The following is a 24,115-nucleotide window of genomic DNA, read 5'->3' on the forward strand; positions in this document are numbered from 1 at the left end:
AGGCACTTCCACAAAATATCCATATGTACACACTCAAGCTTTACTTTGCCTTGCATCAATTACAACATTGCCTGCAGCATTCAGAAGTGCTTACACTTGGCAAAATACGATGGAGTGGACGATAACGCTCATTAAGAAAATAGTACGTTATGCTTCAGGGAGCTTAGAGATGCATTAATGAATGGGCTTCTAATGCTCTGTTAAAGTGAGGACAAAGAACAAGTGTTACTGGCTTCCTTAAATTTAAGCAGAAGCTATTTCATTATGTAAACAGCACAGTATTGCACCTTGTACACATGACTGGATACTTTCCCACTGTCTGCATCGAGCCAATGGTCTAGTGCCATCTCTTTCAGTGACCCAGGGTGGACATGGCTATGTGAAGCTGGCTCTTCTCTAGTCCTGAGTCCAGAACCAGAGAGTGACAGTACCAAAGATTCCCTCATCCATGGCTTAGTAGGATCTACTGCAGTGACCCAAGGATGGCTTTGGGTGTTAGTCTGTCAATCCATTGGTCCCTATTCTAAGGACATGGAGAGAAGCAGCTATGAAGATCCATCGAGCTGCTCCAAAAAGGCTCTCCTGCATCTGGAAGGAGAGTTATTTCCAGGAAGACTCACAGCTGAGCTTAGTGTGCTCTGACTGCTGATGTCCAAGTTGTAATCCAGGGATCTGGCTACCAGTCTCCATTTGGTTGAATCTGGCTTGGAAGTGGCATTGACAAATAGGTTTTGCTGGGAAATATAAAGGGAGTTTTGGTGTTAAAGAAACCGGTTGGTCACAACAATTATGTTCATTCTGCTCTGCTAGGAACACCACATTGATGTGCAGTAAACAGGTAAGTGGTTGGCATCAGAGTGGTCAGTGTTGACTAGCGTCTAAAGCCAGTGAAACCCCAGAAGCATGGTTACATGGGACATTGTGTTAAAGGCATGTCACATAAGGGTTGCTGTAATCTAAGGGAGGTTTTTAAATTGGATTAAGACGGAACATAATATGAGTTGAATGGTCCAGTATTTGTTAGTGACTGGATATGGAATAAAAGTGCAAGCATTTATAGAGATTGCAAGTTTAGGATTATTGTGATAGTTACACTCTCCACTACACTGCTTTTAAATTCTGGTTTGGAGTCATATTTACTGCTCAAAGGAGTCGATTAATTGCTTGACAAGAAAGGATGGATCCAATGAATTAACCTTTTTATCTTACATTCCCTCATCATTCAGGACAGCTGTTGCAGTTAGTGTAACAACTGATGAGGCACCAGACTTTCATCTGAAGATTAATTTTAGCTGATGAATTGATGTTTACTACACTATAGTACACCCAAGGGTTACATGTTGTTATTAGTTAATATATTCATTATCAGATATTGGTTTCTCTAGTCTCTCTGCCCGTTGTTGCTTGGTAAGAAACCTACATAGTCCATGTGAGGCAACAGCTTTGTGTGCAGTGTCTCAGTGATGATGCTTGTTTACAGTGAAGGGACAGGATGCCTAAATAGTGGCCAAGGTTCTGTAGACTTCATATATATGATATTAGAAAAAAATGAAAACTAATTGTTGGATTGCTTTTTCTAATGATCTTCTTTGACCACTATCACTCAGATAATTAAACAGTGTAGAACAGATTGCAAGCTGTGTACATGGTATTATGTAAAGTTAATGCTAGTAACATAACCAACATCAGGGGAAGCACTTACTGCATTTTCTATGATCACCAGCAGGGGTCATCAACTGCCAATATATGGCAACTGGCAAACCACTAATGGCTTGAGACTGAGTAACTAATAATTGCCCAAATCTCTGCAAAGCATGTATTTAAATACATTTACAATACATTATTAGGCTGTACATTACATGCAGTTAGGGGGTTATTTATTTGTCTTGCTAGTGATAGCATTGCCCTTTTAAATATCGTGCATAAACACGCAAAGAAGTGTCGGGTTTTACAACCTGACTCTTTGTAAATAAGCTCCGTTAGTGTCTGGTTTCAGATGACTGACTAGAAATATTCACCTCGTTCCACATTTGGCTGCAAAGTTTTGCACTTTTCTCTTACAGAATTTGGCCTTAGTTGTTACTGATAGTACTATCCTAAGCTCACCAAACCACTTAGTCATCCTTGTTCTATTCATAGACTATAATGTGAATTTTCAAACACAGCATGGAATGGCATTCTGAGAATGTGAAATCATACTTGCCTACACTAATGGTATGGCCGGGAGGCTCCCAATAATCGGGTGGCGCTCCCGGCCACCCGGAAAAGTTGTCAAGTCTCCAGGCTGGCGGCCAAAACTCTGCAACCCCCAGGAGAACCACGCATATCCCCTACTCCGGGAAGTGCCGATGATGCGATTCGCACTGAATTGCATTATTGTGGCCCCGCCTCCTGCTCCACTATGTTGGTAATCTCGGCATAGTGTAGCAGGGAAGGGCCACAATGACGCAATCTTGTGGTCACGTCCCCGCTCCACCCAAATAGAGAATATTTTCCCTGTCACATCACCTGTGCCACGTGACGCCCCCTACTGCGCCAACCTGGCTGCCTCCTCCCAGTGGCTGGTGGCTGCGGTATCCGGACTCCAGGTCGACAACAAAAAGGTCGACACACCTTAGGTCGACGCTAGTTAGTCGACACACCTTAGGTCGACATGGACAAAAGGTCGACATGGACAAAAGGTCGACAGGAACAAGGACGACATGGAAAAAGATCGACATGCATTTTTCAAGATGTTTTTTCTTTTTTGGAACTTTTTCATACTTAACGATCCACGTGGACTACGATTGGAATGGTAATCTGTGCCGAGCGAAGGCACCATGCCCGAAGCATGGCGAGCGAAGCGAGCCATGCGAGGGTACGCGGTGCACTAATTGGGGTTCCCGGTCACTCTACGAAGAAAATGACACCAAAAAACCCATAAAAAACTCATGTCGACTTTGTTCCTGTCGACCTTTTGTCCATGTCGACCTTTTCTCCATGTCGACCTAAGGTGTGTCGACCGATTGGCGTCGACCTAATGTGTGTCAACCTTTTTGTTGTCGACCCGGAGTCCCAGACCCGGTGGCTGCACCATTTTCCCAATGATTTTTGCGGCACTGATGGAAAGGTAAGTATTGTGAATAAGTGCAAGTGTGGCTCCTCTGTGAGTTCTACTGTTGTTGTTGTTGTTGTTGTTGTTGTTATTATTACTATTACTAGCAGTTATTTATATAGCGCACACATATTCTGCAGCGTTTTATAGAGAATATTTGCCCATTCACAGTCCTTGCTTCAATGGAGCTTACAATCTATGTTCCCTACCACATGTGTACGCACACACATTCACGCTAGGGTTCATTTTTGATGGGAGCCTATTAACCTACCAGTATATTTTTGGAGTGTGGGAGAAAACCAGAGTACCCGGAGGAAACCCACGCAAGGATGGGGAGAATATGCAAACTCCACACAGTTAGGTCGATGGTGGTAATGGAACCCATGACCTCAGTGCTGTGAGGCAGTAGTGCTAACAGTTACACCATCCGTACTGCCCACTATTGGGGGAGTTCAATTGTTTTTTGGGCACCAGACGGAATTATTCAATTGTTGTACCGATCAATTGTGACTGCATGGTTTCTGCTCGCTGCCTCGTGAGATGGCGAGTAGAAATTTGAGAAAAGGCAGCTGTTTTGACACCCAAACTGCCATTTCGGCAGTGTGTCCATTAATTTAGAACAGTAATTCTCAAACTGTGCGGCAGATGTATTAACCTGGAGAAGGCATAAGGAAGTGATAAACCAGTGATAAGTGCAAGGTGATAAACACACCAGCCAGTCAGCTCCTAACTGTCAATTTGCATATTGGAGCTGATTGGTTGGTGTGTTTATCACCTTGCACTTATCACTGGTTTATCACTTCCTTATGCCTTCTCCAGGTTAATACATCTGCCCCTGTGTGCCGTGGCACCCTTGGGTGCCTCAGGACACTTGCAGGGGTGCCATCGGTTGGTGGTCGAGGACCAATCAAATGGGCCCTACACACTGGCAGATAACAGTGAACGATATGAACGTTCTCGTTCATTAATGAACAAGAACTCGTTCATATCGTTCAGTGTGTAGGCACCAATGATGAACCATGCACGGCCCCGCGCTCGTTCATCGTTGGTGCCGAGTCATTTATGCATGCAGGCCAATATGGACAATCTCATCCATATTAGTATGCAGTGCTATGGAGCCAGGTGACGGGGGGAGTGAAGAAACTTCACTCCCCCCGTCACCTCCCCCCTGCCGCCGGGTCGCCCATCGGCCGTCAGGCAGCTCGGCGGCGGGTCGCCTGATATGTAGGGCCCAAAAATTATTTATGGTCAATGTAATAGGCAAAACCAGTGCTGGTGGCTGCCAACCATAAAATATGTGGACAACCAGAAGCAAATCTTGTCCCTCACCACACAATTGAACCTAAGGATGACATATAAACGCAATTTACTTCATTTAATATTTCTTTCTACATTTCTCAATAAGAAACTTTTGGCCTAAGGGTGGCGTAAATAAAATTCTGATACTCTAGGGCGCAATGATTCAAAAAAGTTTGGGAACCACTTTAGACACTTTACGTGGCACTGGCAAACCCCTATGCCTTTGGGCGCAAAAATCACGATAAGTTATCAGCACCCACGGCACTTGTGACCATATGCATAACAAATAAATATTTCCATCATGCACTTATAACTTGCAGGCGCGCAAATAGGTGGCTTCTTCAACATTTGTTGAGTTTAATTAATTCTAATAGTTTATCTCACAACTACATCCTTCACAGCTTAATGTGGGAATCCTGAGGAAGTGCTCAGCACCACTACCATTTCACTCCACTGCTCTGGGCATAGCAACCTGAATAAACTTTAAAGCAGGCTGCAGCCATTAGATACAGATGGTTTGTATCTAAGGAACTAAGGGGGAGATGTACTAAGCAATGATAAGAGTGGAGAGGTGAGCTAGTGGAAAAGTTGCCCATGGCAACCAATCAGTTGCTCTCTATAATTTTATAGTATGCAAATGATTGGTTGCCATGGGCAACTTATCCACTGGCTCACTTCTCCACTCTTATCACTGCTTAGTACATCTCCCCATAAAGGACAGAAGTAAGACCTGTTTAAGAAAATTATCTTCAGATCTCACCAATTTCTAAAGCTAGATATTTAACAAAATAGGGTTATGTCTTTAAGGTTCTATGGTCCAGATTTATCAAGCCTTGGAGAGAGATCAATTGCACGTTGATATTAGTGATGTGCACCGGAAATTTTTCGGGTTTTGTGTTTTGGTTTTGGATTCGGTTCCGCGGCCGTGTTTTGGATTCGGACACGTTTTGGCAAAACCTCCCTGAAAATTTTTTGTCGGATTCGGGTGTGTTTTGGATTCGGGTGTTTTTTTTACAAAAAACCCTCAAAAACAGCTTAAATCATAGAATTTGGGGGTCATTTTGATCCCATAGTATTATTAACTTCAATAACCATAATTTCCACTCATTTTCAGTCTATTCTGAACACCTCACACCTCACAATATTATTTTTAGTCCTAAAATGTGCACCGAGGTCGCTGGATGGCTAAGCTAAGCGACCCAAGTGGCCGACACAAACACCTGGCCCATCTAGGAGTGGCACTGCAGTGTCAGGCAGGATGGCACTTCAAAAAAATTGTCCCCAAACAGCACATGATGCAAAGAAAAAAAGAGGCGCACCAAAGTCGCTGTGTGACTAAGCTAAGCGACACAAGTGGCCGACACAAACACCTGGCCCATCTAGGAGTGGCACTGCAGTGTCAGGCAGGATGGCACTTCAAAAAAATTGTCCCCAAACAGCACATAATGCAAAGAAAAAAAGAGGCGCACCAAGGTCGCTGTGTGACTAAGCTAAGCGACACAAGTGGCCGACACAAACACCTGGCCCATCTAGGAGTGGCACTGCAGTGTCAGACAAGATGGCACTTCAAAAAAATTGTCCCCAAACAGCACATGATGCAAAGAAAAAAAGAGGCGCACCAAAGTCGCTGTGTGACTAAGCTAAGCGACACAAGTGGCCGACACAAACACCTTGCCCATCTAGGAGTGGCACTGCAATGTCAGGCAGGATGGCACTTCAAAAAATTGTCCCCAAACAGCACATGATGCAAAGAAAAAAAGAGGCGCACCAAGGTCGCTGTGTGACTAAGCTAAGCGACACAAGTGGCCGACACAAACATCTGGCCCATCTAGGAGTGGCACTGCAGTGTCAGGCAGGATGGCACTTCAAAAAAATTGTCCCCAAACAGCACATGGGTGGTCATTCCGAGTTGTTCGCTCGGTAATTTTCTTCGCATCGCAGCGATTTTCCGCTAATTGCGCATGCGCAATGTTCGTACTGCGACTGCGCCAAGTAAATTTGCTAAGAAGTTTGGTATTTTACTCACGGCATTACAAGGTTTTTTCTTCGTTCTGGTGATCGTAATGTGATTGACAGGAAGTGGGTGTTTCTGGGCGGAAACTTGCCGTTTTCTGTGAGTGTGCGAAAAAACGCTGGCGTTTCTGGGAAAAACGCGGGAGTGTCTGAAGAAACGGGGGAGTGTCTGGGCGAACGCTGGGTGTGTTTGTGATGTCAAACCAGGAACGAAACTGACTGAACTGATCGCAGTGGCAGAGTAAGTCCCGAGCTACTCAGAAACTGCAAAGAAATTTCTATTCGCAATTTTGAGAATCTTTCGTTCGCAATTTTGCTAAGCTAAGATTCACTACCAGTAGGCGGCGGCTTAGCGTGTGCAATGCTGCTAAAAGCAGCTTGTGAGCGAACAACTCGGAATGACCAACATGATACAAAGAAAAATGAAAGAAAAAAGAGGTGCAAGATGGAATTGTCCTTGGGCCCTCCCACCCACCCTTATGTTGTATAAACAGGACATGCACACTTTAACGAACCCATCATTTCAGCGACAGGGTCTGCCACACGACTGTGACTGAAATGACTGGTTGGTTTGGGCCCCCACCAAAAAAGAAGCAATCAATCTCTTCTTGCACAAACTGGCTCTACAGAGGCAAGATGTCCACCTCATCATCATCCTCCGATTCCTCACCCCTTTCACTGTGTACATCCCCCTCCTCACAGATTATTAATTCGTCCCCACTGGAATCCACCATCTCAGATCCCTGTTCACTTTCTGGAGGCAATTGCTGGTGAATGTCTCCACGGAGGAATTGATTATAATTCATTTTGATGAACATCATCTTCTCCACATTTTCTGGAAGTAACCTCGTACGCCGATTGCTGACAAGCTGAGCGGCTGCACTAAACACTCTTTCGGAGTACACACTGGAGGGAGGGCAACTTAGGTAGAATAAAGCCAGTTTGTGCAAGGGCCTCCAAATTGCCTCTTTTTCCTGCCAGTATACGTACGGACTGTCTGACGTGCCTACTTGGATGCGGTCACTCATATAATCCTCCACCATTCTTTCAATGGTGACAGAATCATATGCAGTGACAGTAGACAACATGTCAGTAATCGTTGCCAGGTCCTTCAGTCCGGACCAGATGTCAGCACTCGCTCCAGACTGCCCTGCATCACCGCCAGCGGGTGGGCTCGGAATTCTTAGCCTTTTCCTCGCACCCCCAGTTGCGGGAGAATGTGAAGGAGGAGCTGTTGACGGGTCACGTTCCGCTTGACTTGACAATTTTCTCACCAGCAGGTCTTGTGTCTGCCAGAAAGAGAGATACAACGTAGGTTTTAAATCTAGGATCGAGCACGGTGGCCAAAATGTAGTGCTCTGATTTCAACAGATTGACCACCCGTGAATCCTGGTTAAGCGAATTAAGGGCTCCATCCACAAGTCCCACATGCCTAGCGGAATCGCTCTGTTTTAGCTCCTCCTTCAATGTCTCCAGCTTCTTCTGCAAAAGCCTGATGAGGGGAATGACCTGACTCAGGCTGGCAGTGTCTGAACTGACTTCACGTGTGGCAAGTTCAAAGGGTTGCAGAACCTTGCACAACGTTGAAATCATTCTCCACTGCGCTTGAGTCAGGTGCATTCCCCCTCCTTTGCCTATATCGTGGGCAGATGTATAGGCTTGAATGGCCTTTTGCTGCTCCTCCATCCTCTGAAGCATATAGAGGGTTGAATTCCACCTCGGTGCCACCTCTTGCTTCAGATGATGGCAGGGCAGGTTCAGGAGTGTTTGCTGGTGCTCCAGTCTTCGGCACGCGGTGGGTGAATACCGAAAGTGGCCCGCAATTCTTCGGGCCACCGACAGCATCTCTTGCACGCCCCTGTCGTTTTTTAAATAATTCTGCACCACCAAATTCAATGTACAGTATGTGCAAAACATGGGACGTGCTGGAATTTGCCCAGATGTAATGCACGCACAATATTGCTGGCGTTGTCCGATGTCACAAATCCCCAGGAGAGTCCAATTGGGGTAAGCCATTCTGCGATGATCTTCCTCAGTTTCCGTAAGAGGTTGTCAGCTGTGTGCCTATTCTGGAAAGCGGTGATACAAAGCGTAGCCTGCTTAGGAACGAGTTGGCGTTTGCGAGATGCTGCTACTGGTGCCGCCGCTGCTGTTCTTGCTGCGGGAGGCAATACATCTACCCAGTGGGCTGTCACAGTCATATAGTCCTGAGTCTGCCCTGCTCCACTTGTCCGCATGTCCGTGGTTAAGTGGACATTGGGTACAACTGCATTTTTTAGGACACTGGTGACTCTTTTTCTGACGTCTGTGTACATTTTCGGTATCGCCTGCCTAGAGAAATGGAACCTAGATGGTATTTGGTACCGAGGACACAGTACCTCAAACAAGTCTCTAGTTGCCTGTGAATTAACGGTGGATACCGGAACCACGTTTCTCACCACCCAGGCTGACAAGACCTGAGTTATCCGCTTTGCAGCAGGATGACTGCTGTGATATTTCATCTTCCTCGCAAAGGACTGTTGGACAGTCAATTCCTTACTGGAAGTAGTACAAGTGGTCTTCCGACTTCCCCTCTGGGATGACGATCGACTCCCAGCAGCAACAACAGCAGCGCCAGCAGCAGTAGGCGTTACACTCAAGGATGCATCGGAGGAATTCCAGGCAGGAGAGGACTCGTCAGACTTGCCAGTGACATGGCCTGCAGGACTATTGGCTTTCCTGTGTAAGGTGGAAATTGACACTGAGGGAGTTGGTGGTGTGGTTTGCAGGAGCTTGATTACAAGAGGAAGGGATTTAGTGGTCAGTGGACTGCTTCCGCTGTCATCCAAAGTTTTTGAACTTGTCACTGACTTATGATGAATGCGGTCCAGGTAACGTCCTTACCCCTACTTATTACAGCTTGACAAAGGCAACACACGGCTTGACACCTGTTGTCCGCATTTGTGTTGAAATAATTCCACACCGAAGAGGTGATTTTTTTTTGTATTTTGACCAGCCATGTCAATGGCCATATTCGTCCCACGGACAACAGGTGTCTCCCCGAGTGCCTGACTTAAACAAACCACCTCACCATCAGAATCCTCCTTGTCTATTTCCTCCCCAGCGCCAGCAACACCCATATCCTCATCCTGGTGTACTTCAACAGTGACATCTTCAATTTGACTATCAGGAACTGGACTGCGGGTGCTCCTTCCAGCACTTGCAGGGGGCGTGCAAATGGTGGAAGGCGCAAGCTCTTCCCGTCCAGTGTTGGGAAGGTCAGGCATCGCAACCGACACAATTGGACTCTCCTTGGGGATTTGTGATTTAGAAGAATGCACAGTTCTTTGCTGTGCTTTTGCCAGCTTAAGTCTTTTCATTTTTCTAGCGAGAGGATGAGTGCTTCCATCCTCATGTGAATCTGAACCACTAGCCATGAACATAGGCCGGGGCCTCAGCCGTTCCTTGCCACTCCGTGTGGTAAATGGCATATTGGCAAGTTTACGCTTCTCATCAGACGCTTTCAATTTTGATTTTTGGGTCATTTTACTGAACTTTTGTTTTTTGGATTTTACATGCTCTCTACTATGACATTGGGCATCGGCCTTGGCAGATGACGTTGATAGCATTTCATCGTCTCGGCCATGACTAGTGGCAGCAGCTTCAGCACGAGGTGGAAGTGGATCTTGATCTTTCCCTATTTTAACCTCCACATTTTTGTTCTCCATTTTTTAATGTGTGGAATTATATGCCAGTATCAATAGCAATGGCCTACTACTATATATACTGCGCACAACTGAAATGCACCACAGGTATGGATGGATAGTATACTTGACGACACAGAGGTAGGTAGAGCAGTGGCCTTCCGTACCGTACTGCTATATATACTGGTGGTCACTGTCAGCAAACTGCAAAACTAAAATGCACCACAGGTATAGAATCTAGATGGATAGTATACTTGACGACACAGAGGTAGGTAGAGCAGTGGCCTTCCGTACCATACTGCTATATATACTGGTGGTCACTGTCAGCAAAACTCTGCACTGTACTCCTCCTATATAATACTGCTGGTCCCCAGTCCCCACAATAAAGCAGTGTGAGCACAGATATATGCAGCACACTGAGCACAGATATGGAGTGTTTTTCAGGCAGACAACGTATAATACTGGTGGTCACTGGTCAGCAAAACTCTGCACTGTACTGCTCCTATATAATATACTGGTGGTCCCCAGTCCCCACAATAAAGCAGTGTGAGCACAGATATATGCAGCACACTGAGCACAGATATGGAGTGTTTTTCAAGCAGACAACGTATACTGGTGGTCACTGGTCAGCAAAACTCTGCACTGTACTCCTCCTATATAAAATACTGGTGGTCCCCAGTCCCCACAATAAAGCAGTGTGAGCACAGATATATGTAGCACACTGAGCACAGATATGGAGTGTTTTTCAGGCAGACAACGTATACTGGTGGTCACTGGTCAGCAAAACTCTGCACTGTACTCCTCCTATATAATATACTGGTGGTCCCCAGTCCCCACAATAAAGCAGTGTGAGCACAGATATATGCAGCACACTGAGCACAGATATGGAGTGTTTTTCAGGCAGACAACGTATACTGGTGGTCACTGGTCAGCAAAACTCTGCACTGTACTCCTCCTATATAATATTATACTGGTGGTCCCCAGTCCCCACAATAAAGCAGCACACTGAGCACAGATATGGAGTGTTTTTCAGGCAGACAACGTATACTGGTGGTCACTGTCAGCAAAACTCTGCACTGTACTCCTCCTATATAATACAGCTGCTCCCCAGTCCCCACAATTAAGCAGTGTGAGCACAGATATATGCAGCACACTGAGCACAGATATGGAGTGTTTTTCAGGCAGACAACGTATACTGGTGGTCACTGTCAGCAAAACTCTGCACTGTACTCCTCCTATATAATACAGCTGCTCCCCAGTCCCCACAATTAAGCAATAAGCACAAATATTTTTGCATCAAGAATTCATGATTAATAAACGGAGAGGACGCCAGCCACGTCCTCTCCCTAACATTTCCAATGCACGAGTGAAAATGGCGGCGACGCGCGACTGCTTATATAGAATCCGAATCTCGCGAGAATCCGACAGCGGGATGATGACGTTCGGGCGCGCTTGGGTTAACCGAGCCATACGGGAGAATCCGAGTTTGCCTCGGACCCGTGTAAAATGGGTGAAGTTCGGGGGGGTTCGGTTTCCGAGGAACCGAACCCGCTCATCACTAGTTGATATTATTATTATTATCCTTTATTTATATGGCACCACAAGGGTTCCGCAGCGCCCAATTACAGAGTACATATGCACATAATCAAAACAGGAAAACAGTGACTTACAGTTGAAGACAATATAGGACAAGTACAGGGTAACTAAGCATAACTACACCAGTAGATGACATAGAGATAAGTTTCAAGGTGGCCTAAAAACTGCAGGATTTGGGCAGTTGAGGATTATTAAAGTAAGAAAGATAAGCACATGAGGGAAGAGGGCCCTGCTCGTGAGAGCTTACATTCTAAAGGGGAGGGGCAGACAGACAGGGGTGATACAGATGGGGTAGACCGAGCATGGGGCAGAGGGTTAGGATAAGATTTAGCTGGGTTTGATAAAGAAGTGGATTTTAAGAGCCCGTTTGAAGTTCTGTAGGGAGGTGGAGAGTCTGAGGGGGAGAGGTAAAGAATTCCAGAGAAAGGGTGCAGCATGTGAAAAATCTTGGAGATCGGAGTGGGAGGAAGTAATCAGAAGTCGGCGTGCATTAGCAGAGTGAAGAGGATGGGTGGGAGAGTAAAGGGAGATAATGTCAGAGATGTAAATGGGAGAGGAGTGGGTGAGGGCTTTGTGAGTGTGAGAAGTTTGAATTGGATTCTGAAATGGAAGGGTAGCCAGTGAAGGGCCTGTAGGAGAGGGAAGGTAGATGTAGTGCGTTTGGTGAGGAAGATGAGCCTGGCAGCAGCATTGAGGATAGATTGGAGTGGAAAGAGGTAATTGTCAGGGAGGCCAGTTAGGAGGAGATTACAGTAATCCAGTCTGGAAATAATCAGTGAGTGAATAATGGTCTTGGTGGCATCCTGGGTGAGAAATGGTCTGATCCTGGAAATGTTTTTAAGATGAAAATGGCAGGTTTGTGAGAGGTGCTGAATGTGTGGTTTGAAGGAGAGGGAGGAGTCAAGGACTATGCCAAGACAGTGTACTTGGGGGCTGGAGGAGATAGTCATGCCATCAATGGATAATGAGATTGTGGGAGGTGAGGTTGTGCGGGAGGGAGGGAAGATGATCAGCTCAGTCTGATACAATGCAAACCAATTGGCTCCTAACTGTCATTTTTCAAACACAGCCTGTAACATGGCAGTTTGGAGCTGATTGGCTGGTACATTAGCACCGTGCAATTTATCACTCTCCAAGGCTTGATAAATATGGGCCTTATATGGGATCCAAAATCAGGACATCAAATAGTGATAAAGCAGTGGTTCCCAAACTTCTTGAATCACAGCACCCTAGAGTATCAGAATTTTTTCACGGCACCCCTAGGCTGAAAGTAATACCCCTTTTCCACTAGCTCTAAAAACACGGGTAAATGCGCAGTAGCGCGCATTTACCCGTGTTTTTTCCTAGTGGAAACGCCCCCCCCCCCCTTGCAAATTCCTGGATCAAGTGATCCGGGAATCCTACCCGAGTAGCTTGCCAGGTTGAACACGTGTTCAACCCAGTAAGCTGTGTAGTGTAAACGGAAGCCATGTCGATGCGACATGGCTCCCGTTCACAGTGTATGGAAGGGCGGCGCTGGGAGATCATGTGATCTCCCAGCGCCGCCCCTGCCGTGTCAGCAGCAGCATCACCAACCCGGCAATATGCTAGGTTGGTGAGCTAGTGTAGAAGGGGGCTCTAGCACGGGTCGTAGCCATGTCAGGCTCCCGGCTGCGACCCGTGCTACAAGTGGAAAAGGGGTACAAATTGTGCTTACTTGTAATCCGTAGGTCCAGCTATCTATCTATCTATCTATCTATCTATCTATCTATCTATCTATCTATCTATCTGTCTGTCTGTCTGTCTGTCTGTCTGTCTGTCTGTCTGTCTGTCTATCTGTCTGTCTATCTATCTATCTATCTATCTATCTATCTATCATAACATTTACTTTAAGTTAAATTAAATGCGGATGTATGCGGATGATACTCAAATCTACCTATCCTCCCCTGATTTGTCACCATCTGTATTGGGCCGTGTCACTGAATGCCTTTCTGCCATTTCATCTTGGATGACATCTCGCCACCTCAAACTTAATATTTCCAAAACAGAATTAATTATATTTCCACCGGCCAATAGTAGTTTCCAACCTGATATCTCTATCACTGTTGAGAACTCTGCAATCACCCCTACCCCACAAGCTCGCTGCCTAGGTGTCATTCTTGACTCTGAACTGTCCTTTGTTACCCACATTCAATCTGTCTCAAGATCATGTTACATACATCTAAGAAACATATCCAAAATACGCCCTTATCTTACACAAGACACAGCAAAAACTCTAATCCATGCTCTCATTATCTCCCACATTGATTATTGTAATAGTCTCCTGACCGGTCTTCCCAAACATAAGCTCTCACCACTACAATCCATTTTGAATGCAGCTGCGAGGCTAATCTTCCTTGCCAGACGTTCATCGTCTGCAGATCCGCTCGGTCAGTCCCTCCATTGGTTACCGGTATTCTACCGTATTAAATATAAAATACTTTTACTCACATACAAGGCTATTAACCAAACTGCACCAACATACATCTCTTCACTCATCTCAAAATATCTCCCTACCCGACCTCTCCGCTCTGCACAAGACCTACGTCTCTCATCCACACGCATTACTTGTTCACACTCAAAATTACAGGACTTTATCCGGGCTTCACCCACTCTGTGGAATGCCCTCCCACGCACAGTAAGACTCGCCTCTAGTCTCCAAACCTTTAAATGTTCCCTGAAAACTCACCTCTTCAGACAAGCCTATCAAATTCCAGACCCACCCACATAACCTTCAGTGCTTCCCTATCTAATTACATCCTCTGTAGAGTATTCATAACATCACATATCTTGTCTTTCTTTAGTCTCACACCCTCCTGACACTTGGATAACTTTGTGGGGTATCATCATACAACCCATTAAGAACCTAGCAATCTGGTGGACCATTATGCAATAGTTAGCATCTATCCTTGTGTATCTATGCCTATTTCCCTATAGATTGTAAGCTTGCGAGCAGGGCCTTCCTACCTCTGTCTGTCTGTTTTTACCCAGTTTTGTTCTATTACTGTTGTTCTAATTGTAAAGCGCAACGGAATATGCTGCGCTATATAAGAAACTGTTAATAAATAAATAATAAATAAATAAATTAAGCTTACCATAAACAGTGTTATGCCATACCTGCAGATAAAGCTAATAACTGACAGTTCTATATCAAGCAGTGACATACCCAACCTCAGTGACATCACAAATGCTGTCTGTGATGCTGGCAAGTCCCATGATCAGCCTACTAAGATGATACATTTTAACTTGCCTGCATTTGATCACTGCTATCTGTCAATCTTTCAATTTACAATATAAATGTATCAACTATCTCCAGTATCTACATGTCTATATATTTATCAATGTAGTATTATTTTTGAATAACATTTGCATTTAAACAAGCTAACCATACCATCAGGGCCAGTGCTAGGGTGTTCGGTGCCCCCCTGCAAACTATAAATTTGCGCCCTCCCATAATTCAAAAAAGGTCAGCGCGCACCTTAGACGTGTGTCAGGAAAAGGGGTGTAGTCTCGCAAGGAAGTGGCGTGGTCACACAATAGTACCCCCATTTGAATTTCTGCACACCGTAGCACAATCTTATTAACATTACACCGCACGTAGTAGTGCTGCTCATTCACATAATGCCCCCCAATAGCAGCGTCATTATACATAATACCCGCCAGTAGTAGCGTCCTTATCCGTAATGCCCGCCAGTAGTAGCGTCCTTATACGTAATGCCCGCCAGTAGTAGCGTCCTTATACGTAATGCCCGCCAGTAGTAGCGTCCTTATACGTAATGCCCGCCAATAGTAGCGTCCTTATACGTAATGCCCGCCACTAGTAGCGTCCTTATACGTAATGCCCCCCAGTAGTAGCGTCCATAACCATAATGCCCCCCAGTAGTAGCGTCCTTATAAGTAATGCCCCCCAGTAGTAGCGTCCTTATAAGTAATGCCCCTCAGTAGTAGCGTACTTATAAGTAATGCCCCCCAGTAGTAGCGTCCTTATAAGTAATGCCCCTCAGTAGTAGCGTCCTTATAAGTAATGCCCCCCAGTAGTAGCATCTATAATGCGCGCACACATACACACCTCAAACACACATACCCCCACTGATTAGAAATAATCAGTGATGAACTTTACATTTCAACCTATCCAAAAAGAAATAATTTGGATGGATTTTCTTATTACAGTCATTTTTATAAGATTAATATAAGCTATTTTTACATGCACTATAAACATACGTCTTTTTCATTGGTGGGCTATATCTCTGAAAAGCCACATGATTTTAAAAGTGTAGTCTTCTGACATGGAGACAAATGCATTCCTTGTATATAGTAGTGAAATAAAACATGTTTTTGAATGTCTAATTAAGAAAGCAATGTTCAAACTAAAGAAGAAAAATACAAACGCCACCCCCCCGACACAAACAAACACACACACACACACACACACACACACACACACACACACACACACACACACACACACACACACACACACATTTTTCTCTTACCAAGTCTGACAGGCCACCACTGTTGACACTCCCCCAGTGCAGCAGCCTGGTCCAGTGTAGCTCCGCCCCCTGCACTCCATGTAGCTCCGCCCCCTCCGTGCAGCGTAGCTCCACCCCTCGTGATGGGTAGCTCCGCCCCTTCCCGGGACCCACAGCCCACACTGCACACAGCCCCAACCGCTTCACAGGGAGGAGGAGGAGGCTACAAGCTGCCGGTGCCGCTGCCTGTCATGCAGTGACAGGCACAGAAGCCGGCAGCAGCAGCAGCAGGGGACATGCGGCAGGTGCAGCAGCGGGGATGCAAGACAGGTAGAGCGCCTCTCCTGCCTGGCGCCTACCTGCTTTGCATCCCTTTGCTGAGCGGGTAGCGCCAGGCCTGCATACCATGCTGATTCATATCAGCTGATGCTATACAGTTAATAACTGACTTTTTTTTACAAAGCAGTGATATTCCAAGCTGAGCGACATGACAAAGGCTGTCTAAAGCTGGATACACATTAGACCATGTGCAAATGAAGCAATGTCTTCAAAAATTTATTTTGAACTCACAGGCAAAAGATATATTGTTCTTAACAAACGTCTAACAATATACATGTGTCGTTTAACTCGTTTGGTCGTTGATAATATATAGGCCCAGATATATCAAGCCTTGGAGAGTGATAAATTGCACGGTGTTGAAGTACCAACCAATCAGCTCCTGTCCTTTTTCAAATACAGCCTGTAACATGGCAGTTAGGAGCTGGTTTGGTTGGTACTTTATCACTATGCAATTTATCGCTCTCCAAGGCTTGATAAATATGGGCCTAAATATGGGATCCCAAATCAGGATATTAAATAGTGATACAGCAGTGGTTCCCAAACTTCATGAATCACAGCACCCTAGAGTATCATATGTTTTTTTACGGCACCCCTAGGCCAAAATTTTCTCATTGAGAAATTCAGCAGAAGTGAATAAATTGAGTAAATTATCCAAATACTAAAAAGAACTTGGATCTTACCTTGATGAGGCTTATAAATTGAGTAAATTGTTCTTACTTGTAATCCGTAGGTCCATCTATCTATCTATCTATCTATCTATCTATCTATCTATCTATCTATCTATCTATCTATCTATCTATCTATCTATCTATCTATCATTTTAAGTTACGGTAAATTAAGCTTACCATAAACAGTGTTATGCCATACCTGCAGATACAGCTAACTGACAGTTCTATACCAAGCAGTGACATACCCAACCTCAGTGACATCACAAATGCTGTGTGTGATGCTGGAAAGTCACATGATCAGCCTACTAAGATGATAAATTTCAACTTGCCTGCGTTTCTTTGATCACCACTATCTGTCAATTTTTCAATCTACAGTATAAATCTATCATCTTTCTCTATCTACAGAATAGAGAAAAAACGTCCGGAAACAGAGAAAAAACGTCCATTGCAGAAATTGCGAATGTATCGCAATGCGCGATATGAACACATAACCATTTGCAAATACCAGAACATTGAAGAGTTGTTTCATCTGCGCCAGGCAAGGACGTCTACAATTCGTCATACGCAAGAGGCTGGAAATGGTCATCGCTAACATCAGAGACCCACCTGAAAAATGCCATGCCACTCCTGCTTTTTACAAACACACCCAGAAAACACTGTGTTTCCTCCCCTAAACGCTGGCTTCCATTAAATCAAAATGCGATTGCGTTGAAACACTATGCCCCTGCTTTTGGAGTATACCCTAGGAAAACCTCTATGTCAGACAGAACCTGAGATATCTGGCTGGGAAGAGCGATTAACAGGCTTGGATGGGGACCACTGCTTTGTCGGATATCTCTGGTTCCCCAGGGCCGATTTTAAAAAATCTGGTACCCCTGGAAAGAGAGGACCTTCAGCTATTAGCCTAAGGCCCTTATACTCCTGGGGCCCTTGGGCAAGAGACCATTGAGCCAATATGAAAAGACGGCCCTGGATATACATTACCTGTCCGTCCTGTATACAGCAGAGGTCTCTGATGGGGGTGGGCACTTCACGGAATCAGGCCTCGTCCCCTAAATACCAGCAAATAGCTGCAGCATGCGGGGAAGGGAGTGCTAGAGGCTGTGGTGGGGATGAAGGGGTGAGCAGCAGGCCTTGGAGGCAGCCCATGTCTGGGAGCAGGAGGAGAAGCAGCTCGGGCCCTATATCAGCTGCAGCCCCTGCACCCTCGGTAGTTACGTCACTCCATGGAGATATTGGTACATTTGTGAATGCACAAGCCACATAAACGTCTCTGGAGACTGCTTTACCCTTCTTTTACTATAATTGTAAAGCACAACGGAATTTGCTGCGCTATATAAGAAACTGTTAATATATAAATAAATACTCCTATTAATATAGACTTTAAAGCATGTAGGACAGAGGTGTAACTGTGCTCTGAAGGGGACACCGCTCCTCCAGTCCTGTGACAACTGCTGATATTTCTCCTGTGGCCGACTCCCCCACTAGTCCCTGCACCTTACACTCTTTATTATTATAGTTAAAATGATCATCCTTCCTATGCAGTAGCAAATCGCTCTATCAGTAAGGTGCATATTTCCAGCCTAATAGGTTGTGGGTTGTAATCCTTCTTGTGACACTTGCAAAATGATTGTTACAGAAATAATTAACACTGTGAGTGAAAGCGCAAATCTATGTAGTATGTGCCTGCCCACTACATAGATCTGCCTAGCTGCAATGGTTTTGAACTGACAATTCTAAGTAGCTCCATATAGTTAGGATCTGCAAGCTTAATACGCAGAAGTAAATAGCTCTATCAGTAAGGTCTCTGCTTTCAGTATAACAGGTTAAGGGTTCTAATCATGGGTATGACTGCCAAGAAATGTGTGATTTAAAATAAATGACAATGAAATGTATACACATTATCTATACATATATTTATCTATATATAGGGGTTGGGGTGGGGCACCAATAATAATCTTGCATCCAGGCTACAGGGACGAACTTGCGCCACTGATGTAGAAAAACCATAAAATAGGTGTTTGAGAATAATTTAAGATGGATTTCACCATGGTATATTGTTTTATGCAGTACAAGAAAATCTTGATCTATCTGGGATGCAGTTATGTGACCGGTGGTTGGGATCCCACACAAACTATGAAGACAAGAATGCATTACATTAGAATATCCAACATCACATGATCTTAAAGCAATTCTATTGCATTCTATAAATTGTTAAAATTGAGGAGAATTTTCTTTATTATTATTTAACACAGAAGAAGTAGGCTTATTTTGACCATTGCATCATTTGAAAGCTGAGATTCTTATCTTTCTGAACATCAGGGATTTGAGATATAATAATTTTCGGAGTCTTGCTAATCCATGCTTCATTAATATGTACAACGGTGGACTTCTTTAGACCAGTGTCACTAATGGAGCCCCAGAGTGGGTGCACTTGACCAAAGTTGGGCTTCACATGGGTGTATGTGAGTCTCTGTGGCCAGGTGCAACCTGCTACTTGTTATCCGCCTCACAGCTGATTGAATTGAATAACTTAGTATGGCTGGGGAATCATTTACTTAAAGAAAACACAACAGCAACAAAACCTGGTAGACATGATAAGGAACAGGAAGAAGTTGCTTACAGAGATAAGTATATGCACATGTCCATTCTAGATAAAGAGCTCCTGAACTTGGTGTCCTGTTTTCCATAATACTAAAAGTGTTAAAGCCAAGCTAGGAAACTAGATATCATGTTTACTGGGCAACAGTCTCCCATAAAACATTGCAAATTTTGAAATAGTAACAGATAGTCTTTCCTGAGCACCACAGGCAGCAGCAAGTCATACCTATAACAACTCTTAATAGTAATTTGTGTGTACAAAGCTCTCACAATACAGTATTTCACTTTTATAACATTTTGGGCGGTATTCAATTCTTTTCAACCCCTTCCACACTGACGGGTGTGGTATAATCATTTCAGCTCGCTACCCCCATGGTAGCAAGAACACCCAACCCTTTACGCAGCTAAACCTGATTACTATGGGCACGATATGCGCGATGATGGGGATCACTTTAGAAAGGAGATTGGGCGTGATATATCATTTGAATACCGCCCTTTGTGTTTACTTAGGAAAGCGCAATTCAGACAAATGTCTGCTTCTTCTCTTATCTCGCAATAGCTGGAGATGTTAAAACTTTGTAAATGATTGCTCTTGTGAGATTCTAAGTTTATACATGGTGTGTTTTATGTTGTCTCACTCAGTTTTGTAGTTTCACGGTTTGCTGTAGTGCTGCACAAGTTAATAGTAAACATAATAAAGCGGAATGAGTCCGGTTTATACAAGGGCTTCTTTATAATTGACCCAGTTAACGTAGATGCTGGCCTAATACACCATTATCCTCTCATTTAGCCTGATTCAGAGATGTAAGCATGCATGCATGTATGTCTGATGGTTACTGAACTGCGCATGCGGAGACTCAGTACTGTACTTGTGCAGATAAGTGGATGCAACGTTGTGCCGAGAGTCTGGATAATCAGAGGATTACTCAGTGTTCATGTAGATCAGAGGATCCCAAACGCGGTCCTTAAGGCACCCCAACAGTCCAGGTTTTAGGTACAGCCATGGCTGAGCACTGATGGTTAAATCAAATTGACTAAGGTGCTAATTAAGTCACCTGTGGCCAAGCATGGATACATTTAAAACCAGGACTGTTGGGATGCCTTGAGGACCGCGTTTGGGACCCGTCAGCAGAAACAGATCCAATGCTGCATCTTTGGACCCAGCAGCGGATCAAAGAAGTCAGCAGGAGACACCTTCTGAGGCATTAGTATTTTTTCATACAGCAGCTGCATCCAAAGACACAGCTGCTGTATGAACTGCTCTGAATCAGGCCTTAGTGTCAATTAAGGGGGTCTGTTTCCATTTCGTCTTCACATGTCTGGTTCCAAATTAGATATATTCAGCAACAGGGTTCCCAGGCTGAGCAACTATGCAACTGTGGACCAATTAGTGTAGTCAGCGCTCTTAGAGCTGGCCAGGGTTCTAAAAATATGGGGGAGGGGGGGGGGGGAATAAGTAAGGGTCCACCTTATTTTTAGAACCAGCACCAGGCTCCACTAGCAGGGGGGTAATGCCACAGTCACAGGACACACTTGCCCCAGCCAAAGCATTATTCCTCCCTAACTAGTCAGCCAAGACCAGGGATTCCTGGGGAAGTGTTGACTCCCCCTAATAGAGGGGTCCCCCCTCTTCAGTTTAACCCAGGCCTGGTTTGAAGCCTGGGGGTTATCCCCAGCCTCCCTTGCTGGAGGGTGCAAGGTTGATAGTGGGGATTTGTTAAAATAAAGTAATAGTGTCTTTTCTGGGAGGACTACAGGTCCCAGCAAACACCCTTGCATACCGGTACTTGGAGAACCACAAGTACAAGCATGTGGGGAATTAAGGGCCTGCTGGTACCTATAGTCCCTCTGTAAAATAAATATTAAATAAACACAGTACTCACAAACTGTAGAATGTAAAAGCTTAATACATACACTCACTCTCACGCTATACGCACCTGGTCCCTGGAGTTGGTCGGTCCCCTTGTAAAGTAGAATCCCGCTGCATTAAGTCACATGATCAGCATACTGAGATGATTAATTTCAACTTGCCTGCATTTGATCACCTCTATCAGTCAATCTACAGTATAAATCTATCATCTATCTCATTCTATCAATATATTTATCTATTTAGTATTATTTTCAAATAACAGTTAAGTGTCAAATAAGCTAGTCATATGTCATATCTCTACATATTATATAGCTAATAATAGTATCATACCAAAACTGAGAGACTTCACAGAGGCTGTCTATGATGCTAACCAGTCACATGGTAACACAGCCAGATTATATTTGTGGCAGATGGGGCAGTCGTTCAGGGGCCCCCACATTGTGGCAAATATTGCCCCAGCTGGCCCACTCTAGTCCTACCTGGCCGGTTCTCAGCAGCAGGGCACTGCAGAGCTGCAATTCATGGGTGGAAGGGCGCAATGCCTAATGCCATGAAGTGCCCACCCCCATCAGAGATCTGTGCTGAAGCCTAGCCAGGCTGTAATAGGTAGTGTCTCTCCCTATCCTATGCTATCTTGCCTCTCTCCCTCCCCTCTCTCTCTCTCTCTCTCTCTCCCTTTCTCTATTTCTTTCCCCTCTCTCTCACACCCCTCTGTTTGTCTCACCCTTTCTCTCCCTGACGCACTCTCTCTCTCTCTCTCTCTCTCTCTCTGCCTGATGCACGCTCACTCTATCTCCTACTGATGCTCTATCTTTCTCCCACTCGCCCCCTCCCACTCTTGCTCCTCTCTCTTTGGGGGTAATTCAGACCTGATCACTAGGGTGCGTTTTTTGCATCCCTGCGATCAGGTAGTCGCCGCCTACCGGGGGAAAGAGAATTTGCTGTGCAGGTGTACGATCGTATGTGCAGGAGAGCTGCACAGTCTCTGCACAGGTCAAGACTTACTCAGCCGCTGCGATGATTGGGGCCTGAGCTGACGTCATGAATCCTCCCACAAAACACCGGGTCCCTCCAGCGTTTTTCCGGACACTCCCTGAAAACGGTTTGTTGCCACCCACAAATGGCCTCTTCCTATCAATCTTCTTGCGGTCGTTGGTGCAATTGGATTTTTCGCACCATCTTGTCACTTCCCGGCACTCCCCGTCGCTGCAGACCATCGCGCCTGTGCGGTTCAGACCTGATCGCCCACTGTATGAAAACACACAGCAGTGATCGGGTCTGAATTAGCCCCTTTGTCTCTCCCTCTTTCTGTCCCTGACAAACTCTCTCTTTTGCTCCCCCTCTCTCTGACATCCTCCGTCTCTCTCCTGCTAGCTCCCGTCCCTTCCCCTCTCTCCCTGACATCCTATATCTCCATCTCTTGCTCTCCTCTTTCTCTCCCCCTCTCTCTCCCCCTGACACCCTCAATCTCTCTCTTCCCTCTCATCCCGCTCTCTCTTTAACCATCACCCCCTCTCTCTCTCTCTCTCTCTCTCTCTCTCTCTCTCTCTCTCTCTATTGCTCCTCTCTCTCTGTCTCTCCCCTCTCTTTCCTTCCCTCTCTCTCCCTGACATGCTCTCTCTCACTCCTGTCTCTGTCCCCAAACACCCTCTCTCTCTCTCTCGCTCTCCCTTACCACTCATTTTCCTCTCTTTTCCTGATACCCTCTCTCTCGCTGATCTGATCTTGCTGTATTACAGAGTGTTTTTAAGGTTTTATTGTTTAAAAGTGAATGCCTATTATGCAAGCAAAATAAATGGTTCAAAACGTATGCGTAAGTATATGTAACATATGCCTGGCACATATGTTATTGGTACAGCCCTGCGCATATCTTGCAATGCGTTCACCTCAGCATATGGGAATAATTATGCTTATTTTACATGCAGTGCAAATTAGAGATGAGCGGGTTCGGTTTCTCTGAATCCGAACCCGCCAGAACTTCATGGTTTTTTTCACGGGTCCGAGCAGACTCGGATCTTCCCGCCTTGCTCGGTTAACCCGAGCGCGCCCGAACGTCATCATGACGCTGTCGGATTCTCGCGAGGCTCGGATTCTATCGCGAGACTCGGATTCTATATAAGGAGCCGCGCGTCGCCGCCATTTTCACACGTGCATTGAGATTGATAGGGAGAGGACGTGGCTGGCGTCCTCTCCATTTAGATTATAAGAGACTGAGAGAGATTTACTGGAGCTGACTAGGAGGAGTACTGTTACTGTAGAAGTGTAGAGACTGAGTGGAGAGAGTTTACTAGTGAGGACAGTGCAGTTTACTTTATAATCCGTTCTCTGCCTGAAAAAAGCGATACACAGCACACAGTGACTCAGTCACATACCATATCTGTGTGCACTGCTCAGGCTCAGGCCAGTGTGCTGCATCATCTATTATCTATATATAATATTATATATATCTGTCTGACTGCTCA

Source organism: Pseudophryne corroboree, chromosome 6 (assembly GCF_028390025.1).
Source record: "Pseudophryne corroboree isolate aPseCor3 chromosome 6, aPseCor3.hap2, whole genome shotgun sequence".
Classification (NCBI taxonomy): Eukaryota; Metazoa; Chordata; class Amphibia; order Anura; family Myobatrachidae; genus Pseudophryne; species Pseudophryne corroboree.